Raw genomic sequence first — 6,424 nt, 5'->3', positions numbered from 1 at the left:
GATTATTATTATATGTTTTCTGCTTTTCACTATGCTTAAAATGTTTTTCATTATTAAAACTTTAAATTTCCTAAGTGGTAGGAACAATATAAGGCATGAGAATACATCAATAATATCACAGACCTTTAGAGCTAGGAAAGATATTAGAGAACATTTATTTCCACACCCTCACTTTGGCGATATGACAATTGCTGCCTTGAGTGATTGGCAAATTACCTAAGGCTACATAATTGGTTGGTGACAGAACCCAGAGGAAAAACCAGGTCTCCTGATTCCCAAGTAAAATTCTATAATTGCATTGTGATTCCTAGATTCTGCCCTGCTCACACCTGACTCCTAACTAAGCCAATACGGCTGTCACTCCAAGGCCACCAATTCCATTTCTTTTGGGTTATCAGCTATGGCCTTGAGCACCATCATCACAGTTGCCTGTACAACTGTTATAGAATAGCAGACATTTCAGTAAGTAACATCATCCCAATGCCAAATCATACCTCACATGCTACTTCTTTTTTTCTTTTTTCCCACTGTCACTTGCTGCCAAAGGAACTGCTTAGTGGCATTTAAGCAGCCCTGGATCTGAGCAAGTTAGGTTTGCTCTGGCACGGCCACCAGACCCCTGAGGCCACCGGCCAGGCATTGCAGAGGTTCCAGGGAAGTGCCTAGTCAGCCTTGGGCAAACTACGGCCCGTGGGCCGGATCCGGCCCGTTTGAAATGAATAAAACTAAAAAAAAAAAAAAGACCGTACCCTTTTATGTAATGATGTTTACTTTGAATTTATATTAGTTCACACAAACACTCCATCCATGCTTTTGTTCTGGCCCTCCGGTCCAGTTTAAGAACCCATTGTGGCCCTCAAGTCAAAAAGTTTGCCCACCCATGGCCTAGATGCTACTTCTTACCCCCAGAAATTCAGCAATGAGAAACTAATACAGCCCCCTTCAACTTCTAACCCTCACATGTCTTCCTCCTCTCACTACTTAGTGATGGGAAGGTTCATTGTTATTTTTACAAAGGTTTCCTCCAAAAAATGCTTTATTCCTGAGAGATTCATTAATTAAGCTGTATCTGCATTTCTCTGAATATAATGATTCTGCTTTTTATTATTGTTTAGGACATGAATCTTTGAAATGTATTCACAATGGACAGAAGAAATGACAAGAATTAGTGTGTGTGTGTGTGTGTGTGTGTGTGTGTGTGTGTGTGTCTGTGTTTAGCAAGAAATACCTTTAAGCATTTAGGCAGGTCATAAAATTACAAAATGCCCAAAATTATAAAAACAGAATTGGTTACACAATTTATGTTGATAAAGAGAGTTTAAAGTTGTAAACTCAATTCACATTTCTCATTCTAGATTTACAATATGACCTTCCTTTCTTTCCTTCTCTTCTCAATTCATTCATTTTTATAGTGAGAGTTTCTAAAGGTAAAATAGTTGAAAATATGCAAAATATTGGAGATAGAGAGAGAATAAGAGAGAGAAAGAAAGAGAGAGAAAGAGAGAGAGGGAGAGAGAGGCCAAAACATTACTTTTATGATGACTTTTCTTTACCAGCCTATGTTGTCTTTTGGCAAAGAATTTTAGCTTCCTTGTCTCTATCAGGCATTGCTTTCCACTGTGGGATTTTTCTTGTTTCTAGTTACATTTAGTTTCTGTCCTCAGACCTGTGACATCCAACAGGTAACACTGAATATAGGAAAGGATAAATCGTCCTTGGTCTCACAGTCATTCAGCAATGCTGAGGAGTCTTGCTCTGGATTGCTCTCTGAGATGATGTATCTGAGCCCCATCTTCCTGCTCTCTCCTGCTTGAAAGCCTCTAGGGACTTTGTTCCTCAGCTCTCAGAACTTGCACCAGCTTCCAAACTCCCTCCCGTCTCCTGAACTTTTCCTGGTTTTACATCTTCTTGAGAAACTGCTCTATTGCTCCTCATAGTCCAACATAACAATAACACATCATAGGTGAAAACATGCCCTCCCCCCCCAAAAAAAAATTCTAGAACAGAAAAATATAATAATTAAAATTTAATTAGTTAGAAATTTATGCAGTTTTACTATTATTTTAGTGGCTACCTTAGAAATTGACTAATTTAAGTGAATATGTTTAACAGTAGACTATACACTGTTGAAAAAAGAGAATTAGTAAAGAGCATATAAGTCAGAAAAGTCTTTCAAGGAAAAGCATAGAGTGACAAAAGGAGGAAATGAAGAGTGGATTAAAGATGTGTGAAATTCAGTAACAAGGTCTAATATATAGTTGGTTAAAGCTCCAGATGAGAATGAGAAAATGATGCAAACACAATAATTGAAAAGATAATGACTGAGCATTTTTCACAACCAATGAAAGAGATCTACAGATTTAAGAAGCCCCGTAATAGTGACTATAAACATTTGTTTTCTCTTGGGAATTTGGGTGTAGCTCAGGTGGAAATAAATAAAAAAGAAACCCAAATCTAGATGCATCATAGTAAAACTGAAGAAAACTAAAGATAAAGAGAAAATCTTAAAGGAGTGACAATATATCCTACCTTTCAGGAGTAATATCAGAAATCAGAATATAATAGAACAGAACACCTTCAAAACACTGAAAGAAAATAATTGCCAATCTAGAATTTTTACTGTCTGGAAAGTTCTTCAAAGACTAACTTGCATTAATGACATTCCCAGATAAATAAAAATGAGACTATTTGTCCCCAGAAGATTATACTAAAAGAAATCCAAACGGAGGGTCTTCAAGCAGAAATAAAATAATCTCAAACAGAAGGTTGGAGATGCAGAAAGAAAGGAGGAACAAGAAAGATAAATATAAGGGTAAATCTAAATGAGTATTGATGGTACACAATAATAATGTTTCATTTGGATTTATATGTATATTTTAAATAAATGGTAACAATAACATAAAAATCAAGAGAAAATAAAAATCAAAGTGTTCTAAGGTCCTTTTATTGTTTCAGAGGAAGATACAGCAATCAATATTAGACTTTGATAGGTCAAGTATACATGCTGAATTTCTAGCATGCCTTTTGGAGGATTGCCAACCTGAGTGGCCTGACCAAGCTCTGGAATTTCAGTGTAAGAAAACTTTTCATGACTCACTTTAGGTTGCCATTCTCTGAGATTATTAAGGAGCCCCATGGGAGGGAAAGAACCAAAACCATCAAGGTTCTCAAGATTTGAACTTAGGGAGCCCTGCTATGTTAGACCAAGGTGTCTGTAACTACGCCCTAGTGACAGGGAAAGACAGTGAAGTCTCTGAAATACAAGCTCATTGGAAAGTGGGAGTCTATGCTGAAGAGGATTCAGGATAAGGACCTAAGTTTCCATGTAAAAAAATTGGTTTCTTAAGTGAGGCTGATAATGGAAGCTCCTCCATACCAAACCCCCTGTCACAGTGCTTGCAACATTGGGAAAATAGCTGAGCATGAAAGCATCAACTAGACAGAAGCCCAAGTGGGCACAACCTGGGATGAGCCTGGCACTCATGTGTCCTCAAAGGACTATGTATTAGTTATTTATTGCTTCTTAACAAATTACCCCCAAAATTAGTGGCTGAAAACAGCACAGATTATTTTCTCTTGAAATCCTTGGGTCAGGAATCTGGGTGTAGCTCATCTGGGTATCTCTGGCTCAAGGTCTCTCATAAGGTTGTAGTCAAGATGTCAGCGGGGCTTTGGTGTCATATGAAAGCTCCACTGAAGGGCAGAGAGAACTGTTTCCAAGCCAATTCACATGGATCTTAGTAGCCCTCAATTCCTTGTTGTCTGTTGTCTAAAGGCCTGGCTCAGTTTCTTGGTTCATGGGTCAGTGCACAACATGGCAGCCCAAGACAGAAGCCACAGTCATTTTACACTTTAATCTCAGAAGTGCCATGCCTTTACTTACCATATTTGAGTCATTAGAAGGGAGTCACTAGATTCCATCTCACACTCAAGTGAAGGGATTTCACCAGGGGGTAGATACCAGGAAGCAGGAATCATTATGAACCTTCTTACAGGCTTTTCACCACAGGGCTAGACCAATAAAATTTCACTACAGAAAGAACAGCAGCCCCTGACTGTAGAGAACAGACTTTCAACAGTGACACCATGACACTGTGTGTCAGAGAGAAACAAAGAAGATGGCAATAATAAGAATCACTATTTATTGAACACATACTCTAAGCAAACACTAATCTAATCAATTTGCAAGTTATGAACTGAATGTTGTATGCCTCCCCCAAAATTTATGTTTAAGTCTTAACTCCAATGTGATGGTATGAGGAGGTGGGTCTTTGGGAGGTAATTAGGTTTAGAAGAGGCCATGAAAGTGAAGGCTCCATGGTGGGATTAGTGCTCTTATAAGAAGAGAAAGATGGACCAGAGCTCTCCCTCCCTACCACGTGGAGAACCAGCAGTAGGGGGCTATCTGCAAACCAAAAACAGGGTTTTTACCAAAGAGCAGATCTGCTGGCACCTTAATCTTGGACTTTCTGCCTCCAGAATTGTGAAAATAAATGCCTGTTGCTTAAGGCACCCAAATCTATGGTATTTTGTTATAGCAACCAGAGCAGACTAAAATACATGTATTAACTTATTTAATCCTCATAATGACCTAACCAAAATGTGTTGTTAGTATCTATATTTCACCATTGAGGAAAATAAGGCACAGAAAAGTTAAATAACTTGTCCAAGATCATATAGCTAGTAAATGGTGGAGCTTGCATCGAAACCCAAACCGTCTGTTCTCAGAACCCATGCTTTCATCCACTACATTCCATTGAGTGGATGCTAACGTCCTCCCTTAAGACTTGGGTTCTGTAAAATTTGGAGGGGGAATAAATGAAACGTTATCTGATGGGGGCTTGAGCAAGTGTTAACCAGAAAAATTGATATGTCTGCATCTTTGACTTTTTTAAGTTCACAAGCTGACTCCGGGAGTATTTATCTTCTTTGGATGGACCTTCAGATCCCTCTGCTATTGGGTACTGTGGTTTATCTCTAGTAGTAGAGATTTTGAAAACTCCAGGAAAGGCATCTATGGAACTCCACAAAGACGGACCCAAAGAAAGTCCTCAGAAGACAGCCAGCGTTTCTCAATGGCTTTTGGTGGCCCATAATCGCCGGATTAAAAACTTTCCCTACATTAAAAACGGCCATAAAATGAGTTAGAAAAAATTGACTTGAGTCAGATCTAATCTAAAAGCAAAGGAGACTTTTCACTTAGTACCTCCAAATTTCTCCCTCTTCAAAGAACATTCTCTTCCAGATGTCTCCACAGCTGAAGTCATGGTCCATCTATCAGCAGCCTCCACTGTCTCCCCACAATACAAGCCATTTGCAACACAGTATGGCATAAGCTTTCTCACAAAAATATTTCTTACTAAAAATATGAAAATTCTGCCCTAACCAGTTTGGCTTAGTGGATAGAGCGTCAGCTTGCAGACTCAAGGGTCCCAGGTTTGATTCCGGTCAAGGGCATGTACCTTGGTTGTGGGCACATCCCCAGTGGGGGGTGTTTAGGAGGCAGCTGATCTATGTTTCTTTCTCATCGATGTTTCTAACTCTCTATTCCTCTCCCTTCCTCTCTGTAAAAAATCAATAAAATATATTAAAAAATAAATAAAAATATGAAAATTCCAAAATGTTATAGATTAGTTTTGCTTTTACCTTTGAAATAGAATCTACTTACTTTTCTAACTTCCTTAGTTCCATGTGGTCTTTCTTCCATGAAGGATATTCTTAGTGGGTACATGTTGCACCCAGGATATGCATCCAGTAAATACTCCTTGGGTGACACAGTGAAGGAAGGCTTCCTCTGAATGCTTTGCAGAAACCTAAGATTTCATTGGCCTAAAAGGAGAATGACTATTTCCATTTGAACTTGGCCTGGCATCCACACTTTTTGCTTTTCTGCTTTTGGTACCACTGTTCCCTCTGCCAATTTCTCATAATTCATCTGGAGGCCTGCTACAACTCAAAGTAACTCCAGCCAAAGTAACTCCAGAGCGTGAGAGAGTAATTCTGTGAGCACCAGTCAGCAACATCCAGGGACTTGAGGCCAGTTTAGATTCAAGCAAAGGCTCCTTTTGGAACCACTGAGTATAGAGGAAAACAAATTGCAATGAGTAAATTTGTTTTTGGTGTTGATTATTTTGCTCCAGTATAAAGTAGAAGCTGTGACATCTGAAACTGGCCAGTGAAAAAGGAGAACCTGTCTGCCATGGCTGGAGGTAAAGTTTACATTTGCATGTTATTCAAAACACTAAGGACAGAGTCACACCAAGCAGCTGTCAGATAACAAATGTATCCATGTGCCAGTGTCTCCATGACTTTCCTCCGCCAAACTCCCCATTTTTCCAAACTCACGTAGATTGCTACATGTGGATTATCACTGGGATCCTTGTAACTTTCTCAGGCTGACACAGCAAGCAGATTTGATGGCTGC

At 39.1% G+C, this 6,424-nt stretch overlaps 1 non-coding gene across 1 annotated transcript; it reads right to left on the bottom strand.

The window, feature by feature from the left end:
• Positions 1-525: 525 nt before the first annotated feature.
• LOC111827299 lies at positions 526-662 on the bottom strand. Its single transcript, XR_002830795.1, has one exon. It is a non-coding gene; the product is annotated as a small nucleolar RNA SNORA76 (small nucleolar RNA).
• Positions 663-6,424: the final 5,762 nt, after the last annotated feature.

Source organism: Myotis lucifugus, unplaced genomic scaffold, assembly GCF_000147115.1.
Source record: "Myotis lucifugus unplaced genomic scaffold, Myoluc2.0 scaffold_148, whole genome shotgun sequence".
NCBI classification, from domain to species: Eukaryota; Metazoa; Chordata; class Mammalia; order Chiroptera; family Vespertilionidae; genus Myotis; species Myotis lucifugus.
Note: the sequence above shows the minus strand (reverse complement) of the source record. Positions and strands in the feature narration are given on the sequence as shown.